Below are 21,329 nucleotides of genomic sequence, written 5' to 3'. Positions count from 1 at the left end.
TAACAGCTGAGGATCTTTGTTCATTTGGAGGAGGATGTAGTAGGCCAACTAATTAAACAGTATGACCATGGTTCTCCACCCTGGACGTCCTGTTGTGGACTACTACCTACAATTTTCTTCAGTTGGAATCTTGACCACCACCTGTATGATAATGGTTAAGCGTATCCATCCGCCAGCTAGAGAGTTGCTCTCAAATGTCTGTCTAATTTGGGGCAGCTCAATCGGACATATTTTGTGAGGCCTATCATGATAGACGGTAGTTTTCAGTCTTAGGACGACATTTGTTAATTAGCTTGCCATGTGTGACACATCGCCATCACCAAATGACTCCATCTCTCACCAGCAATCTGTATGTGTGGATGCGCTTGATGTCTCGTGCGCGTTTCTCTGCCCCCCTCCACCTCACGCACTACCAGTCATTCTTTCTTCTCCCAGTTGGACGAGAGGGAGAAAGGGACGGACGTCGGAACGCGGGGAAGCTGCGAACCCATTGATGCTACTGATTTAAAACAGTCCATCTCTTCACCGTTATTCTTTTCAAGGATTGCTTAATGTTTCGTAACACGCTGTGCTGCACTGGCAGCGTGGAAGCAAAACACACGCGAGGATGCGGATCTAACAGAAAAGGCGCTGTCGGGATTTTAAATTAGAGCATCGAATCCATCTACCTATGTGATCAGAGCGACCACCGCTGTCTGTTTTATGTTTCATTTTATGAGGACAAGTTAAACACTGAGAGGATCCTACAGAAATTAAAGATCACAACCTGAGCGGGTAAGTGTTTCCCCCCTTGGTATCAAGCTAATGTTAGCTCTCTGGCCATTGTGGTAGCATGTCTGTATCTGTGATAGCTGAGGGATACCCACTGCCTTTTAACACGTTCACAGTAGCCATTTCAGTTATTTGGCGTTGGGAGGTTGGTTGACTACTAGCTAACCTCACCATGCTGTTGCCTTTGTCTTGCCGTTGGCTAAGCTAGCTACCCAGTGGTGGCATAGCCTCACACTGACGTATTTCCAAATGCATGGTTCTTTTATTACAGGTAACGTTGCGATGAATGCACTTCGTCAAATTGAAGATGCACTAAAACGTAAATAAAGAGCTGCAGAACAATTCATGTATTAAAGGTTATTGTATTTTTTTCTGATTGATTGCAACTTCCAAAAGCCCATTTGGCATCCCGGAGACCCCACTGCTAGCTGCAGCCCGTGTTAGGTTATTTTGATTTGTCATTCGCGGCGGTAGGGAAACCTAGCTGTTGCGTTGTCTGTATCATGAAAACGAAGAGAGAGAAAAAAAAAAACAGGACCAAGCGATACGCGCTTTCTGCCTAAATGTGCGGTTCTATTTTAACTGTTACTTTGATGCAACTAGGTTTACTTTGCTTCAAAGAGTTATGTTCGTTTTTGTGCAAAAAAAAAACAAACAAAAAAACCCTAAAACAAATAAGACATTGCGGCCAGATGGGTTGATGATTGAATTAAGTCGAAATAGGCAATATCCTTGATTAGCTCATTCAATGAAAACATGCACCGAACATGGGATTTGGAAACGTTAGCCCAGCATGCGATGGAGGGGAGACGGATTAATAAAGGATTTGTGGTCAATTCTGGCTGTAATACTACCAAGTAATGTCAACGTCAATTCCAATTGCGCCTGCTATTCGACCGGGCAAGACACCGAGTCCTCTCCTTTTCAGCATCAGATCTGCGATGAGGATGACTAAATTGTAGTAGCCTATTTGTGCTAAGCCGCTCCATCCTTAATCTGTTATATTTATTTATTTTTTGTCCCCATTTCCGCGGTCTGGTGCTGAATTTTGTCAGCTTTGTGCAGTAGGGAAAGCAGATGAAATTCCGTGCCCTTTTGATACGGAGCCACATCAATCCTTAAAAAGCTAATCCCACGCTATAAAGTGGCGCACAGAAACGAACCAACATCATGAAGTGAAATCATGTAGACATAAATAATGCATTCGGGGAGTTTTATTAACCAGTGTGCCACTGGATATCTTTGACAGACCCGAATGGAGGATGCATGCCCCTTGGTAAACAACCTGTAAACAGGAAATCTGACCATCACACGGTGTACATAGATGACCGGTGGCGTGTAAATGCACTTTGTATCACGATTTTATCTAGTATTCTCTTGTATTTTGGGATCATGTGGAGCAAATACAAAGCTTATCATAACAACTCACATCTGTCTGATCATACAGTAACAGCAATGGTAGATGTCAGTCGTCCAAATGTAATCGAGTAGCCTATTTGCCAAATGCTTCTTGATATTTTTAGTTTATTATGATGATTATAAATTGATAGTTATTCATTATGACTCATTTTGTTTGAAAACGATTATCTTCAGTGTTACTGTGATCTCAGGAATGCCACAAGATGAAAGATGAATAAGTAAACTTGGTTTGTGAGGACATTGTATTCAAGGTGGCATTTGTCAAGTATCTAATCAGTCTTGTAAAAACATGACTCAGACTGCTTTGCCACATTATCTTGCTGTATCGATCTGTTAGCCTTGAACTGGAAATAAGCTGCTTGATTTAAACTTCACCAGATATATGGCAGTCAGTGAACCAATAGTCACACAGACGAAGTTGCATGTTTGATACTGTTGGGAAGATGTCCATAAGGCTGCCTTGTAGTTGGTTGTATGCTGTTTGTGACTGACAGGGCGTGTTATTTAATGTGCTCCATGGGTCACACACACACGTGTGACCCAGAGAAACAAAAGACAAGCATTCCTTAAGTCTCTCTCTCCTTCTTTCTCTCTCCTTGCTCTCACTCTGCCTGTGTCATTGTCTTGCCTTTGCTTTATTGTTGCCATTGACGCACTTCTTGTCCTGCCACAGTTGACCTGTCAAAACTGCTGCTGTTTTGCCCGCATGGTTTGTCTCATGGTTCATCTGTCTGCTTTGTTACTATCCCTAACACTAATGGGCAGAAAGGGTGGCCTGGTGCTCCGGGAGTGGATGGATGTCGGAGGGGTGGACGGATGGACAGATGGATGGATGATGGGATAGATAGATAAATGGAGGTAGAGGAATGTGAACGTGGGCCCCCTGTAGTGCTGACGCTCTAAATCCGACCCCCCTCAAACACACACACACACACACACACACACACACACTTGTCTCCTCTGCTGCCAGTCACAGGGGCATTGTCCTGCAGCCAAGCATAAGGCCGGCGCTAAGCCCTGTCATCACTAACACTACCGGTACCATTGTCCTTCATTACACATTCAGCTTTTCACTCTGCATTCCACTTCACAGACTGTCCACAGTCACGTGTGTGCGCGTGCATGTGCGTTTATCTGTCTGTCTGTCTGTCTTTTTGTCTTTTTATGCAGTCTACAGGGAATACACACATATTTCACACGGCAGACATTGAGGACCTTTGGTTTTGTTTATTGTGTGTGTGTGTGTGTGTGTGTGTGTGTGTGTGTGAGAGAGAGATCAAGATAGAGACAGGTGGTCAATATCAGCAGGACCTGATAAGTTTTGTATCTACAATAAAATAAATACATCACTTTGTGCTTCACACATCTTTAGCTCAGGATATCCTGGTGACATTCTAAATCTGGAGTGTGAGGCTTCTCTTACATTGTGCTGATACAAGAGATCTGATGGGTGTTTCTTGCTACTGTAACAGCATCCCATGGGGCGTGCGTGTGTGTGTGTGTGTGTGTGTGTGTGTGTGTGTGGGTGTGGGAGAATAGACATAGGAAGCAGTGTTATTATGGGACGTTTCAGTGTGTGCTGTCTCTGTGCATACTTGGAAACTCAAACACACAATATGTGGCTTCCGGGAAGGCAATTTGATAGCATTCTGTCTGTTTTCTAGCTCCAGTCCGACCCCCACCCCCCCTACACCCCTCTCCTCTTTTCATCCTTTTCCCCCTTCACTCTCCCCTCCATTCTCTAACGTTAGCACAGGGTCTTATTGATACCATTCATTAACTTTATGTTCCAAAACACATCTCCCAATCACTTCCCAACAGGCCTGATGCCTTATCAGCTGACTAGTTTAGATCAGGCCTCTGGCTTTCCGGGCCTCTTACCAAATATTGTGCCTGAAGAGCTTAGCAGGCAGGTGGCGTGGGAAGGTGATCCTGCTGGAAGCCAGCCTATTTGCACAGCGCCAGTGCTCCCATATCTCCCTGCTCCTCATTCTTCTCTTGCCCGCCGGCAATGATGGTAGTGTGGGATCAGCGCTACACTGCTGCCTCTTCAGCTACTCCCACATTGTGTGTGTGTGTGTGTGTGTGTGTGTGTGTGTGTGTGTGTGTGTGGGCGAGCACACGTGTGTTCCTCACTCTTTTGCCGCGCCATATTCATGTAACTATCACCAACCCTTGTGCATTCCCATGGAAACAGTCAAGGAATTTGGGGAGCATCTCATTCTGACATGGCTTAATTAGCATTTATTATCTATATTTAACTCATTGGAGGCACAGCTATGGCTGGGGTGTTATCAGAGAGCAGTTACACTCTACACACACACACACACACACACACACACACACACACACACACTCTTAGTCTTAGACACCCTCTCACTCTCTCCTCTCCCTTGGTAGAGCTCCCACTCTGGGTCTCTAACTGTTAGCTGGGAGCTAGACTTCAGACGTAGTCAGTCTTTTACATTGCAATGCATTCACATATTTTGTTATGTCAATGATTTTTTTGCCATAGAAGGATTTATCAGTTCATCAGATACAGTATAGGCTCCTATGCGTACACCTTGAGAGATGAGCTATGACCTTGATGATGCTATCAATTCCCTGGCCTCATTGTTGTGAGCTTTAAGAATGCTACCGTTTACAATGGCACCAGGGTTTTTCCTTTTTTTTTTATTTTGACTGTGTTTATTATATATTATGGAGAAGCTCATTGATCACCTCCACCCTGCTGGTCCTCCTGTTCTGGGTTGGCTAGAGCGCAAGACCCTCTGCACAGTTGACGGGGCTTAACCTGCTGAAGGCAAGGGCTTTTTGTACATTTCTGAAATCTTTACTCCCCAGCATGTTCAGTCATGGGACTCTTAAATTGAGGCTTTCAGGCCTCAACAATAGCTAGACATCTTTACCTGTCTTGTGTGTGTGTGTTTGTGTATGTGTGAGTGTTTGCCTGCCTCTACCATTTTGCATTAGTCTATCTCTCTTCCACTCCTCATGATTTTGTGACAAAATAGTTTATGAATGTGAAAGTAAAGCAGTTGTGTTTGCGCTGCTGTACAGAGGAGTGGAGATGAGCGTTGGTGCTTCACTGCCAGATGCTAACTCCTCGCCTCCAGCTGTCTTGATGTGTGTGTGTGTGTGTGTGTGTGTTTACACATGTGCAGCCCCGTGCTCATAGTTGTGTGATTCTCGCCCCGGCCCAGATGTGCTCCATTCTTTGTCTTCCTCTTCTTCATCCACCAGAGAATGGAGTGGTCACGGGTGTCTCAATAACAACACCAATGCAGATAGAATACGTCTATCTACGCAAATTATAGGCCTACTCACAGCAAAGGCTTGCTTTGGGATGGTCTGTAGGTTTTCAAGTCTTACTCCCCTCATGCAGAATCAGTGACAGTCAGTTAATGGGATTGCAAGGAACATTATTTGGACATCCTCAGGAGGGAGGTGGTTCATCCGGCCTTGAAAGCTCTTGACTAGGCATTTGTGTCTGAACGGCAATAGTGTGTGTGTGTGACTGGTGTGTGGTCCTAGAATGGCAGCGATTTGTGTTTGACCTTGTCGGTAATTATCAGGCAAAAACGCATGCGCACACAGCCACATGACTACACACACTTGTAAGATGAAAGCTTGTGTTGTAAATGTAAATCAGGTTTCTCTGCCAAGTATACTTGCGTATACAAGGAATTTGGTCTCTGCATTTATCCCATCTGTGAATTAGTGAACACACAGAGCATACTGTGAACACACAGTGAGGTGAAGCACACATTAACCCGGAGCAGTGAGCTGCATTGCTACAGCAGCGTTCGGGGAGCAGCGAGGGGTTAGGTGCCTTGCTCAAGGGCACTTCAGCCGTTCCTACTGGTCGGGGATCGAACCGACAACTCTCCGGTTACAAGCCCTAACCAGTAGGCCACGGCTGCTGTGTGTGTAAGTGTGTGGGTTCTGGGTTTACATGTGATGTGTAGGTTCAAGGCAGTTGGCTTTGTTTTTCAAGGTATGTGTGGGCACACGCATATTGCATTTAATCTGTTCCTGTTTTATGTGTGTGTGTGTGTGTGTGTGTGTGTGTGTGTGTGTTTGCGCGTGTGTGTGTGTTTGTTTGAAGGCATCACTGCTTGGTCGGTAGTCCAAACTAGTGTTTACGGGGGTGGGTAATGTCAGGTTTTGATGGCAGCTTAACTCTTCAAGAATAATCAGCAGTATTTCTGTGACACGTGGTCATTACCTGTAAATTGTTCCAGAACATTCATTACAAATTAAACTGGTGAGGCCATGTAGTCCAGCCAACAGATTTATTGGCCAGTTCATGATTGTCAGGCTAAGTTTGGAACATTTTTTTGAAATAGTACCAAAATTCTCAGCTCAAGAGCCATGATACTTTAAAAATGATTCTCTGCACCTGAAGTTTGTGACATTCTTGAATTTGAGGTACAGTAACATGTGACACTGTCTTTTGACTTTGGTCATCATACCTGTGATGTGGCACTGAGCATGCATGCACAGCAGCACTGAACATTTCTGCGACGCAGCATTCGGCCTTTCCTCTCTTCTGATTTCTCAGAAGTTGTTCCTGTGAATTTTGTGGACGCTGATAGTGTGTTAATGGAGGTTAACAACTGCACCACCACATGACCCATTACCAAACAACAGGAATGGGGAATGTTTTCAGTCTTCATCTTGGTTAAGGAGAATGTGTGTTAGAATCCATGCCCTCTCTTCATCAGCAGGTCATTCATTACTGCTTTGTTCTACTTTCCCTCTCTTCTTAGGATTCCTCTGCCTTGCCCAAGGGAAACTATGGATGCACACATACACATATCTCTCTCTCCTTCCCTCTCCAACTCAGAGACACACACACACACACACACACTGCTGATGCTCACATTTTTGCACGTTCTTTATTTTCACACACACACACACACACACACACACACACACACACTAGTTGGTCTGTTGCCTCTTGTTGAGTGCCTCACAGATGTACAAGGTGACATGTTAATATCTCCAGGGCCAGTACTTCTGCTCTTTGCAGTCAGTTTTATCTTCAGTTGGGCAGTAGTGCAGTTAATATTTCCCATTTTTCAGTCTTTTTGGTTGAATTGTTACTTGGCCCTATCCTTCTTCCTTCAAGTGCATCAAATATTCCTACTGTCTTATTTATTTAGGCTGGTTGTAGCTTCTTTGGGAGATGAAACATGGACGAACACAACTACTACAGAAACAACATCTCCCAGAGAGAAATCATGACTAGCCGACCTTAGCCATTCTTTTTGAGCAGAGAGAAAGAGAGAGAGAGACTCTGGTATGAGGGCCTGCTGGCAGTCGTCGGCGTTTAGATATCAGCTGCCTCGGGCCATAGGCAGTTATGTGACCCCTGAACTTTGACCTTTGACTCTAGCCTCATGAGCAGAGGAGCAAGGTCAAACAATCCAGGGTGGGAAAGAGAGTGAAAAAAAAGTGCAGAAAGAACAGAAAAGAAAGAAAAAGAGAGGAGTGGATAAGGGAAGTGTTGAAAGAGTGGGGGAGGAAGAAGGTAGTGAAAGAAGAGGAGAACTGGGTTAAAGGGGAAACAACTAAAGGAAGGAGAGATGAAATGGAGGAAGGGAAATGGAAAGATGCAATAAGAGAGAGAGAAAGTGAGAAGATGATGGAGAGAAATGGACAGACCCCTCCTCGTCAGATAAATCAATCCTCAGTTCATTTCTCCTCAGCTCCGCCCTCAGCTAGCTAAACGGGTCACCACATGTTTGACATACTTAATGTTATCAGTAAAATGTTGATGGTGTTGTCGCGCCTTACTGGAGTTGTGTGACTCTACCTGGATTTGTGAACGAACAGGTGACTCCTTTCAGTTTAATGCAAAGCAAGAAGGGGTCATTTCTATGTGTGTGTGTTGTGAGAAGGGCCCTTTAGACTAATCCCATTAGCGCGGGTCTGCCTGGTTGAGGAGATTGAGACCTTCCAGGCGGTCTGTGTGTCCTGAGTGAACTGAACTGGATGGAGGAATCCCAGAGGGCAAGGACACACACACACACACACACACACACCACTAGCCAGCCTTGTGACGTGGGTTTGCCCATTTAGGCCTATGCGTGCATTAACGCACACACACACACACACACTCACCAATAGCCAGCCTTGTGATGTGGGTTTGCCCATGTAGGCCTGTGTGTGCATTAACACACACACACACACACACACACACACACTAGTAATTGCTGGTAATTGTATGTATACATTGCATGCTCTCATGTGGAAAAGGTGTGTGTATGTGTAAGGCGGCAGTCACATTAGCAGGCTGGTAGGCAGCTGGTAATGCCAGTCCATTTAACATATCAGCTCGTTATGATGATCCTTTTTGGCCAGCTGAGCTGGAAGGCAGTCCTGCTGTCGTGCTGAAGAAACACTGCAGATGCCTTTATCCTCCTGTACAGTGGTGCGCTAGGCCCTCTAGTTTGTGTCTCTCTGGTTTAGAGCCAGTGTTTGTACTGTTGTGTTTAGGATTTGGTACCTTTGTCAAATTATCTGAAGTTGGTAGTTTCTTGCATGGAACAAACATACTTAGTGATGACTTTACAGAAAGGTCTTTCTGTCTCTAGATGATCAAATCCAGAAGTGCTTATGCTCCAGATACTCAAGTAGCCCAAAGCACGTCCAACCTTAATGCCTACTAGAGCCCGACCAATGTGGGATTTTCTAGATCGATATCTGAGGATTTCAAAAAACGATGTACTCTAATATGAAGTATATTGAAAGGTTCTGATCAAGGTGGGACATTGTGTTTAAATAAGCCTATCTATCCTAACTATCTGGGATCCAAATGAAAGGCTCTTATACAATAAATTATTATTATTATTATTATTATTATTATTATTATTATTGAATAATAGCATCAGGTCTTTGTTCTTATTTGTGATAAACACCATTGCCACAATAACTTTCAAGGTATTTACTTTGTACTTTATGATGGTATTGTTTGTGTTTTTTACACACAACAACATTAAACAGAGCGATACTTTGTGTGATTGGAAAGTAAAATTGCATAATGTAAGAATGTTCATTGCTCATATAGGCATTTTAAGTTGCGCTAACATTACCTCCTGCCTGTTTGAGGCAGAGAGTGAGGTGTCTCTGATACCCGTAGGCTGGTGTTCAGGCCAGTGGCTGCTGATCATTTTCATTGATCGGCATTTGTCACAGTTGCTGCTTTTCGATCGGCCGAAGTTGATGTTGCATTACCAGACATGCTCTGTGCTCTTTCATGTAAAACTGAAGAGAGATGCCAAGGGAACACTGACAAACACATGTATACCCCCCCCCCCCCCCCCAAACCCACTCATACTGCCTGTATACCACCCACTCATGTGTAGGCTACATACAGAATTGTATTATCTGTAGATGGGGAGAGATCTGTGTGTCTGTGTGTGGAGGTGTGCCTATTGAGTTTGTTTGTGTGTGTGGGCGATGGAATATATTGGTGTATGAGGTAGTAAGGTTCAGTTTCTTTTTGGTGTGGGTGGGTGGTGGGTGACCAGGTACTGCATGTGGAATTCCCTTGTGCTTTAAAATGTTAACTTGGACAAGGTGGTGTGGATGTTGTACGGACAAGTTCTCCATTTAGAGGAATTCGAATAATTATTGAGCTCCATTATGTTGTTGGCACAGTTGCCCTGTGTCCAGACTTCAGCTAAGGCCCCGGGTCAGTTTTAGCTTTCCCTGCTGCAGTGGTAGTGATATTGTTCAGATACTCCTCCGTGTACAGTACTTTAAGGCTAACTGGGCTAGATGAGATCCATGATTCTAATCCAATACACTTTGGTCAAATTTGATGAATCGCTCCTTGCAGTTCTCCATTTGTTGGGTGGACAAAAAACTCTTATTTGCAGTCATGCCTGCATATAAATGGGAAACAAACTTTGCACCAAACCATAAAGAAAATTCTAACCAATCAAAGCATCACAACAATTCATCTCTGGCTAACACAGTCCTGTCAAAACTGTCATTTTTATTTCTGAGGCTGACCTCGTGTCATAATTTAAGAATACAGTTCGCCAAAAAGTATTGTTTCGCATTTCGCATTGTCTTTGAGGATGCTCCATTTTTTGAGGATGCTTTCTAAAGGGTGCACCAAGCGCCTGCCGGGTCCACACAGTATAGCCATCCGTGCCCATGTGCATGCGTAGACAGAGCTGAGGGTGCTCCCGGTCTGCGCTGTCTCTCTGTGCATCAGCGTGACTGCCTCCACAGTAGGGACTGACATGTGACTGCTGCCTGTGTGTGTGTGTGTGTGGGTACATGTTTGCTAAGTGCTCTAGAACGCAGGCATGTGAAGTGGACTGTGGGGAACCGCGTTATGCAATTAACTGCAAATTTAGCAGTGCAGGCATTTCAAAACGCTCACTAACACAAGTGTTATAAATATGGTCTGTCAGGTTGTGATTTGATATAACAATCACAAAGAACATTGATACAGAACAGAGTATTGATGTCCTGGTTCGTGGACAATTGGATCATGAAATTTGCCACAAATGCTTAGTGTCTTAAAGGGGAGTGGTATTGACCAAGGTAAATCTGGAATTCTTAGGTTACTTCAGGCTATTTTAAGTCTCCCCGCTGGGTGCTCTATATTAGAGGAATCTCACCTAAATGAACATCAATGTGTTGAAGTTAAACAGACTGTCTGGTGTTACAGTACATGTTCCCGAATCTCTTTAACCAGGTTAAAGAGGAGGTTTTCTGCCATGGTGTGCTTTCATTGAAGACTATTTAGGACTACTTCTAATGTGTCGGAACAGAATTGCTGCGTGGATTGTTAATTTGATGGATGATATGAGACACTATTTTGCTTAATCACAAGGTGAACAATGGTGATGAATGCAGACAGGAGACATCAGGAGACAAGCATCTGCCATTATTTTTTTTTACATTTATTTTAGTTTGTATCATTATAAAAGCTCTTGTAAAAGGCTCTTTTACCCTCTGGTGCCAGGTTCTGTTAATTTAAGTATTTGTTTGTGTTGTTTTTTGGGAAGGATTGAAGGTGATTGCTGGAAGTGCAATCCAAAGTGGATCTAGTGGTGGAGAGCTGCTTTCAGACTTCAGGCTGGCAAGAAAGAGAGAAGCAAACTGACTGACCGTAACACTTTTCAGATGTGGAGAATGATGGCCAGGGTTTTGTGTTTGCCCATGAATCTTTGTGGCTCCAGGGGACGGACATATTGAAACACGCACACTTGTGTGTGTCTGCTTGATTAACTGGTGCAGTGAAAAACAGAGTAACCAGACATGAAGAAAGCAGGTCAAGGGAGGGATGGATGGATGGTAGAGGGAGAGGAAGGAGGGGTAAAGGCTCTCTCTTCTCCTTATCCAAACCTCTCCTATAGGAACACCATGCCTTTGAGCAGAAGCCTGTCCATGCCATAAAATGATTTTTGTGTTTGTGGGTGTGTGAATGAGAAAGGGACCGAGAAAGAGACCGCGGACCCTTCTGTAGGTAATGGCTGCTTTGTTGTGAGTGATTAGTGGTACCTTGAGGTGATTTATGAGGTTTTATTGTGTTATTAAATAAATTGTGTTTCGCCTATGTGAAGGCTTGTGTGACTATTGTGTGAATATTTAGTTCGACTCTGTTGGTGGGTCATTGACAAATAAGGCTTGTGTTTTTAAAATAATCTTTAAAAATGGACAGAATGCATTGTTTTGAAGTTGGAAGACTGTATAAGCAGGTCTTTTACATTACATTACATTACATTACATTACATTACATTTAGCAGACACTTCTTGACCGAAGTGACTTACATATGTCAGCTATATTACAAGGGATCACATTGTCCCCGGAGCAACTTGGGGTTAAGTGCCTTGCTCAAGGGCACAACGGTGGAAGCCGGGAATTGAACCGACAACTTTCAGGCTACTGCACGCTAGCCCAGCTCCTTAACCACTACACTACCACCGCCCAGGTCTTTACCGGAGGTCTTTATTGTCATTTACCGGGGTTTTAATACATTTTTAGACTGTATTTGCAATTTCACCACCCAAAAAATGGCACAACCAAAACAAAAAAAAAGATTGAGGGACTGGCCCACCTCTTCGCCAGGTGTAGATACTGTATCACCTGACCCCAGCACAGAGACAGACTCTGCCTATTCAGATGAGTTAGGCTTGTTCTACCATAGACCTCCTGACTGGCTGAGTTTCATCCTGTCTGTGCATCTCCCCTCACCATTCAGCTGCCATCGCATGCCTGCTCCTGAGGGCTTCCAACGGGGAGCTGCGCTGTGTCAAATCCTACACCACGAGACAACCCGGTCCTCCACCCGCCTGCCTCTCTCCATCTTCCATTCACATCCAGACGCTTTATTTGCATGGCAGTTTGGGTTTGATGTTGCCATAGCACAAATAACAATAAAATGGGGAAACAATATTTGTAATGTACCATTGACAAAAAATAAATAAAACAAAGCAAATTCACTCCGCCCCCCTGGGCCTCCATATCTTGTTTTCTGTTGGCTTCGCGTTAACTCTACTTAACGGTATCAATCAGCTGTAGATGCCTGATACAGTACATAGAACAGAGTTTTTTTCCTCTTTTGTGTGTTATTCCAAGTGTGACCCGCTGCCTGCCTGACTCCTCCACTTGTGCTCTCCCACCACTGGGCCACCAGAGGATCGCCTGAACCCCCCTCTGCTGCACTCCCACGCTCCATCATGTGCTCCATCCATCATCAGACGGCCATTTTGGAGCAGTTTCCCCAGCCTCCACTGTGTTTGCCATGGCTCACTTCACACTGGGATGCCATTGTAAATTCACAGAGGGGATCAAACGAGTGACTGTACATTCAGCCTATCCTCCACACACACACACACACACACACACACAGGTGTTGACAGCAGCAGCAGCAGCTGTGTAGAGTTTCGCTGTACTGTGCAAAGCTGAGAAGTCATCATCATTTCGAAGAGTCACACTATTACCTGAGAAGTGTTAGTAGCAGCTTTTTTAATGAGTGGCCTAAAATGGAAGTGTGTGTGTGTGTGAGAGAGAGAGAGAAAGAGGGAGGTCTCAAGAGTAGAGGAGGATGTGCTGACACACATTTTCTGAGCCAATCCTGCCGGGAGATTTTTGTTTCATTATGTATCTCACACATACTGCACACAGCCAAGTTCACCCCTCTCACTCTTTTTCTCTTTTACTCACACACACACACACACACACACACACACACAGTCACAACTATACACTCAGAGACAAGTGTACTCAAGTGCACTGGCACACACCCACCGTCACAGTCATTTCTTGGACCCCCCCCCCCACATACACACACACACACCTTCCCCCCTTCTGTCTCTTTCTTTCTCTCTCTCAGACACACACACATACATGCACACTTTTACCCATGGTGCATTAACTGTCACACACCATCCTGTGCAGTTCACACATCTTTGAGGCGATGCATTCTTTATTTCTGTAGTAGATGTGGGCATGAATAAAACAGTCTAAATGGTCTTCTATGATATATGAAAGACTGCCTCTCTAAAGGTGCATGTGGGTGTGTTTATGTGTGCATGATATGTAAGATTGCCATTCCCTGAAGACATCAGTGAGTCTCCTCCAAGGTCAAAGCGACCGAAGCCAGGCAGTGGCGCTGCAAAGGATGGTAGAGAAAATTGAAGCTGATCTGGCCAATGGGGTTGCGGCGGATTTCAAACAAGTGAACATTCCTTTTCCATACTGATGCGATCTCCATCCTCATCCACTCGGACTCACTGCATGTCTGCACCGGACCTTGAGGTGCGAAAAGTCTCAGGCAGTCAGTTTGAACAGGCTGGGAGTAAAAGAGATGAAGAGAGAATGAGAGAGAGAGAGAGAGAGAGAGAAAGAGAGAATACGAGGCTAAGAATGAGAGTGAATGAGAGAGAGAGAGAAAGCAGTGATGAAGCAAGGAGCTTTCATTCAAACAGTGCCCTTCATTGTGCTTGCCAAAGGTGTGTGCTTCAAAGGTTCAGAATTTGCAAGACATTATGTAGGCCAATCTTCCTATTTGTGTGCCTTAGCCCAGCTTTTTTTTGGTGCGTGCCGTGCGTGCGTGCATGTGTGTGTGTGGTTGTGGAAGGGGGATGTTAAGTGGGACACACGGAAGCTTCAGGGCTTCTTTGGGGTGCTAGGGCAGTGTTTGGACAGCTTAAAATCGCTCCTGCAAGCTGTGACACTTTCACACATGTGAACAGCATGCACACACACACACACACACACACACACACACACACACACACATATACAGTACAGCTTGTGTGCTGTGGCAGTGTGTGTTTGTGTGCCAAGTGGGGGTGGTCAGACCGCCTGTGTAGCCTTGAGGGCCAGACAGCTCGACAAAAGACACTGTGTGTGTGTGTGTGTGTGAGAGAGAGAGAGATTCAGTCTGTCCCCTGCAGCCACAAACACAGACTCATGGGCACACACAAAACCCAGGCCAGCCATACACAAAGACCATGGTGTACTGTACCATGCAGGCAGTCCAGTACACACACACACACACACATACAGAGTAAGGTTAGGAGACTGTCTGGTTTTGTTCTTCAGGCCGTATTGATTTATTATTTTTTCTTATTGTGTCCCCTTACCGGCCTTGGGTGGGAAACATGTAATTAACAAATCATGCCATTAGTGGGGAGTCAAGCAGGTAGGCAGTAGTGTGTGTGTGTGTGTGTGTGTGTATGTGTGTCCCATCAATCTTTTTGATACATCATGAATGTTGTAATGTTTTACGCTGTATCAATCATTACTGGGTGTGTGTGTGCATGTGTGTGTTATGAAAAATGTTCAAGTGTTATCATGAACTGTATATTGATGGCTGTGTAAGTGATTCTGTGTGTGTGTGTGTGTGTGTGTGTGTGTGTGCTCTGAGGTGTACAGTGTGTGTGTGTGTGCGTGTGTTTTGCAGTAAGTCTGTGTGTGTGTTTAGCGGTGAGGTGGCTGGCAGATGGCGTAATGGAGAATGACAGTGTGAGAATGGCTACCCTGTGCCTCATTAGGTCCTGCTAACAAAGTGATTTGGAGCAGGAGCTGTTTTACCATTACCCTTGACTCTATAGCAGATTGGGCTAGGTGGAGCCAGGTGGATGCATTGGTGAGAAGACCACACGTATGCAGAGGCACATGGAAGTACACACACACACACACACAGACACACACACATGGAGACATTACTCTCTGTCCTCACTTGTCTGACTCCTAACTTGACTTTGTTGCTTACAGTGGGGGTTAAAGTGGAGTGTGTGTGTGTTGTTGGATAAGTGGGGGTTGGTGATTCTCCCCCCCCCCCCCCCCCCCCGTCATTAGTGGTGTCCCCTGGGAAGTCTTTTTGGGTGTGTGTTTGTCTGTGTCTGCCTGTCTGTCTTCTGTCCAATCTATACTCACACCTGAGCCTTGCTGCCCATGATGATGCACTCGCATCTCTACTGACAGAAACACAGACACATTAACCAGTCATGAGGGGGGAGGTCTTTACTCCCCAACCCTCCCCCCCCCCCACACACACACACACACAAAGAGACCAATTGACAAGCATCCAATAACATGCCACACCCTCTCGTTTCCCTGAGGGTTGGGACACCTCCGTTTCCATGGCCACCACCAGCATCCCATTTAAGGACCCTTTATTGCCTTAGGCGAGGCGTCCTACGCGTGCCTGCTTTGTCCCTCTGACACAAAGGCGTCTGTGACCCCCTCCCCTCTAATCCGCCTTCAGGCACTGCACCACAATCACGTTTAAATCACTTAATCAGCGGCATTAAATCACACACACACACACACACACACACCAAATCCATTTGTTACACGCTTGTATATTTATTTAATGTGACTGTTGGATGTAAATGGGATGGTGTTTAAGGAAATGTTTTTGAGCATGCAGGGGACTGGTAGCTGATGGTTATGGAGAGGGGCTGTGAAGATGAGCACATTGATCTTAGATGAGGAAGATGAGGAGCACATTGATCGCATTGTTCTCATTGCTTTCTGGTGTGTGTGTGTGTGTGTGTGTGTGTGTGTGTGTGTGTGTGTTAGATGTAAGGGTACGCTTACGTCCAGAGGGCATTGCTCTCACCCTCATTGATTTAGGATCACGTCTCTAGTCTACCCCCCACCCCACCCACCCAGTCGCTCCTCCACTCCCTGGGTCTCTGTGCTGTCCACTGCCCAGCCTCGGGCCTCATCCCCTGGCCACAGAGGCCCAGGCACGTGGGCCTCCCCCTTCGCTCTTCATCATCAGCTCTCCTGTGGCGAGGGCAGAATTCAATGTGTTTTGTGCGGACCCCCCCCCCCCCCACCAGAAGACATGTCTCGGAGGGGTCTGAAGGGGGCACTGTGTGAGGGGTGGTCTGAGATTTAATGTGACCCCCACCCTCACCACCACCACCCACACCCCACCACTCTCCCCCTTTGTGGTTTGTGGTCTCAAGCATATGGTAGTAATGTATTGTCCTCATTTTTAATACTATAAGCCTAATGTCCATAGATTTGACCTCTTCTGTCTCTATTATTTCTCTCTCTCATATGTCTTCATGCTGGCGTCCTCCGCTGCACCACACTGCACGTTTTAAATTATGTGGAGGACATTCTGTTTTTTCATTATATGTACACACACACACACACACACACACACACACACACACACACACACACACACACACACACACCTCTTAAAAAATGGGGTCGTTAGGCTAGTGTGTGGGTGTGACCCCGCCCTCTATCTTTAATCCAGAGGATAACTACTCTGGACGCTACTATTCCAGTCCTTTTGCTAATCTTAATCTAATGGGATTGAGACTGCTCTTTATGCCTGCCTTGTTTCGGAGTGAAGACATGTTGGTGCTATTTATTTACATGTGTGGTTTTGTGTGTGTGTGCATGTATTTAAAGCCCTGACCCTTGGAGTCTTGCATGCCCCATTTATGCCCTGACATGCGTCCAGTCCCATCATAGTGTTGTATGCTTCATACCTCCGTAATCTTGCCGTAGTCTTCGGCAGCATGACTCATAGGAAAGCCTCCACCGAAAGCACCAAGAGGGTTACCATGTGCGTGTGTGAGTGAGTGTACTGTTATCGCTTCCGCTCTGGATTAGGTTGTGCTTGTGTGTTCACTACCTGAACCTAAATCCCAGTGTTTGTTTGGCTGCAGCTCTGCTAGTGATGTTCCCACTACCTCAGGTGTTCCAGCTGTGCAACCCCCCCCCTCCCCCCAATCACCACCAAACGTATTCTATCATTTTGTTTTCTCTTTTTCTCATGTTTATTCATTCCATTCATCCATCTCTGCCTGTGCTCTTTCTGCCCTGCTAAAAAAACAAACAGCTAAAACAGTTTATTGTGGTAACTGGTTTTAGATGGTTTTAGCTGGTCTTTGCTGGTTTTCTTCCAGCTCTTGCTGGCTAGTGTAGCTGGTTGGGTCACCAGGTCGACATGCTGGCGTGAGCATCTGAGGAAGCTGGTCATGCTGGTGTGACCTGTTGTGTGAGATATGGCTGGTGTAAGATGGTCATGCTGGTGACCAGCCTGCTAAGCTTGACATTGTTGGTGTAAGATGGTCATGCTGGTTTGCTAGAATGACCAACATAAGCTGGCATGGCCAGTTAAACCAGCAATGTAGACCAGCAATACCTGCTAAAATGACCAGCTTGACATGGTAAGACAAGCAAAACCAGCTGAATTACCATCTTATGCTGGGTAAACCAGCTGAAGGTATGTTTTTGCAAGAGTTTTGCTGGTCTAGCAGGTCAACCATTATACGGTGGTCAAACAAGCTGGTCAACCAATAAACCACCGTAAGCTGGTCAGGCTGTTTTTTTCAGCAGGGTGTTGTCTTTAATTCCTTTTTCCTTTCTCCTTTGTTCTCTCACTCATCTCCCTACATGCTGTTTCATAAGGCCTCTGGATGGGCTGTGCACCCTATCTGGCTTCCTCACAGGGACTCGCATGCGTTCAGCCATTCTCAGGCACGCACACACACACGCACACAGATGTGCACGCATGCACGCACGCACGCACACACACACACGCACACAGATGTGCACGCACGCACGCATGCACGCACACACAACACATATACACACACGCACACACTTATACACGTGTGTGTATATTATTTCTGCCTCATGTCTGCCTCCCCAGGGACAGTAGGACTGCAGAGTGAGAGAGTGATGGGAGAATCCTTTCTTCTCTCATCCTGCTGCATTGTCTTGTCACTCTAGTGTTTGCCCTGTGTTTCTTTTGAATGAGGTTGTGTATTCAAACCTTTGTGTCTGGGTGGGTATGTATTAATGCTCTTATCGCTAGTAATACAGATTTCACAGTATTAACATTTGGATTATGAAGCTATGTCTGTGTGTGTCTGTGTGTGTCTGTGTGTGTCTGTGTGTGTGTCTGTGTGTGTCGTCTGTGTGTGTGTGTGTGTGTGTGTGTGTGTGTGTGTGTGTGTGTGTGTGACAGAGAGAGAGTGAGATCCCATGTGGATGGGCTGACAGAAAGACATATCAGTCAAGCTGGCATGAAGGCACACCCACAAGGTTCATTCCATTTGTTTGGTCCACATCTAGAGTGTGTTGTGGTCACGGTCAGTAAAACTGTGATCATGTCAAATTGCCTTTGTCAATATATCACATACTACTAAGACCTACCCGTATGACACCCACTAGGTGAAGTGATTTGGCCATTAGGATATCTTCCTGATATGACCAGGAGTCGGTCTGATTGTGGGGAGCGATAGCCGAGTAGGGGTTCAGTGTCCTCTAGGAGGAGGTTGCAGTGTCCACCATGGATGGCTGTGTCCCTCCTCTGTTTCCGTGGGGACTGTCTGATCGAGCTGTGGGTGAAGTGGGTGGATTAAAGGCAGATTCTGTTGGTGAGCTGAGTACGGACGCAACACACACACACACACACACACACTTAACCCCTCTCCCTCCAGCTCTTTTACATGTACAGACCACCAGACAAAGACATTTGATCCAATGTGTGTTTTGTTCTCTTATTTATCTAAAAGTGCTTTCACGCAAACAGACCATAATGCCCATTTAGTTAAGAGTGTGAGTGTGAGTGTGTGAGTGTGTGTGTGTGTGGCTTACTCTGAGCCCTGCTCTTAAACTCAGCACTGGCCCTCTCAGCAGCGTCCTGTGATGTATTATGGAGATGCACGACCAGGCCTGGGGATTGGCCAAGTCCAGTCCCAGTCCACAGCACCACACTGAGCAGGACGTGTGTGTGTGTGTGTGTGTGTATGTATTTATATGTCTGTCCTTGCTTGTCTGTGCGTGCTTGTACTACTTATGTATACATTTGTCTGCCCCACAGCTTTTGTGGCATATGTTGCATCCATTGTCAGCATTCCAATTGTGTGCGTGTGTGTGTGTGTGTGTGTGTGTGTGTATCTGGATCATTGTAGATGAAGTCAGGGTGAAGGGGGAGTGTGTGTGTCTGGTTGGGGGGTGGGGGGGGGGTTCCTGTGGTGATAGATTACTCATTGCAAGCGCTCAATATTAGCTGGCGTGGTCAGACTCATTAATAAATAAAGACAGATCTCAGGGACAGGAGTCAAATAAACAGCCTGGACCAGGGTGGAATATTAGCATAAGTGATCTATAGACTCTGTCTCGGGCTGCAGCCGGGCCGCTGGACGCCGAGGTCAGTGTGGCCCGCCGTGTAGAGAAGGAGAGAACCTGATCCCAGACTTTCATCAACAAGAACCAGGATGAACTTTATGTCCGCTCACAATAGGATGTAGTTCTGTAAGAGTGGTATGATGTAGTCCAAGTGGTCAGCTGTGCTGTAAGATGATGTGGCTGCATCTGAGAGGGAGAAGTGAAGGATACGTCAAGAGGGATTTGCAGAGTGTCTTGCAGGTGTTCGTTCTGAAGTATGGCGTCAGATAGCTGCCTTTATTATGCGAGCGCATAAAGAATAAAAACGAGCGTAGATATAGACCCTTTCATCAATAAAAACAAAAACAATGCTTGAACGTTCTATTTGGGCCCCAATCTACTTCCTCTGCATTAAGATAACATGGAATGTTAAAAAGGAAGTCTTGTGGGGCCAACTATGATGCTGATAATGGAACTCTCTTGAAAGGGTCCATAGGAATCGAGAGCGTAAAAGAATGAAAACGAGCATAGATATAGGAATCAAGAGCATAGATACAGTATAGGAATCGAGAGCGTAATACATAAACATGAGCAGTGGATAATAATCTCGCGTTTGTTAATTGTAATGAGCTGGATGAATATATGAGATATATTTTTGCAGGTTTTTATCCAAGTAAAATGAGGTATGCAGTGTTTCCCAGAGAAGTGAATTCCATTTGTGGTGGTTGGTTTGCAGAATTAACTTGAATGCAACAGTTTTTAACAAATTAGCACAGCGTGGTTATGATGCTAACCAGATTTAAGCACAATTTAGTACAACCTCATAGAAAATAGAAAAATCATTGTGTGGTGGTCAATGTTGATATTGTGGTTGGCCGCCACAAATAAGTCAATGTATGGGAAACACTGGTACAGTATGTTTTTCACTTGCAAAATAGTTATAGTGCACCATTAAACTGTTCTAGTGCCACACTGTATACTGGTGTTATGGTGAACAGAACTATGCATCTGTATTTGACAGTGCAGACTATCGCAGTCATTATAGTGTGTGTTCTGTCTGGCACAGAGTGTGGCCATAGTGATGGATCCTTATGGGATGTCTGCCAGTCATCACCTCTGCAACAGTGTTGTTGTCACACTGACCACAGGGGTGCGTGTGTGCGTGTGTGTGTGTGTGTGTGTGCGTGCGTAGGGAGAGTCTCAAAAAATACATCTGTGTGTATGCACACACTGTGAGAGTGTCAGGTGTTTTTTATATGCAAAGTGAACTGTACCATCTTATCAGTTTGGTTTTGATATCGTAGTGCAGTGCAGCTTAGCTTGGAGTTCAGCTGTTGGATGGCGTTGAGGGTATGTGTGTGTGTGCCTTGCGTAATGTTACCACAAAAACTCTCACAGGCACAGCTACACACACACACACACCACATCTCATCTCTTTGGTGTAAAAAGCGTGCGTGTGTGTGTGTGTGTGTTTGTGTGTCTCCAAACGTGTGTGTGCTGCACACTA

General features: G+C 45.4%; 1 protein-coding gene across 5 annotated transcripts in view; it reads left to right on the top strand.

The window, feature by feature from the left end:
- The first annotated feature begins 258 nt into the window (after window positions 1–258).
- The window catches only part of LOC121710080 (spectrin beta chain, non-erythrocytic 1), an 87,893-nt gene continuing 66,822 nt past the window's right edge, over window positions 259–21,329 (top strand). For 2 of the 5 annotated variants that reach the window (XM_042093960.1, XM_042093959.1), the window contains exon 1: window positions 259–774. The gene's annotated coding sequence lies outside the window, so the exon portion shown is untranslated. The remainder of the gene's footprint in view (window positions 775–21,329) is intronic. The other 3 variants (XM_042093963.1, XM_042093962.1, XM_042093964.1) reach the window with 2 other exon arrangements.

The sequence above is a fragment of the Alosa sapidissima genome, chromosome 5 (genome assembly GCF_018492685.1).
Source record: "Alosa sapidissima isolate fAloSap1 chromosome 5, fAloSap1.pri, whole genome shotgun sequence".
NCBI lineage: Eukaryota > Metazoa > Chordata > Actinopteri > Clupeiformes > Clupeidae > Alosa > Alosa sapidissima.
This window is presented reverse-complemented; position numbering and strand designations above follow the sequence as displayed.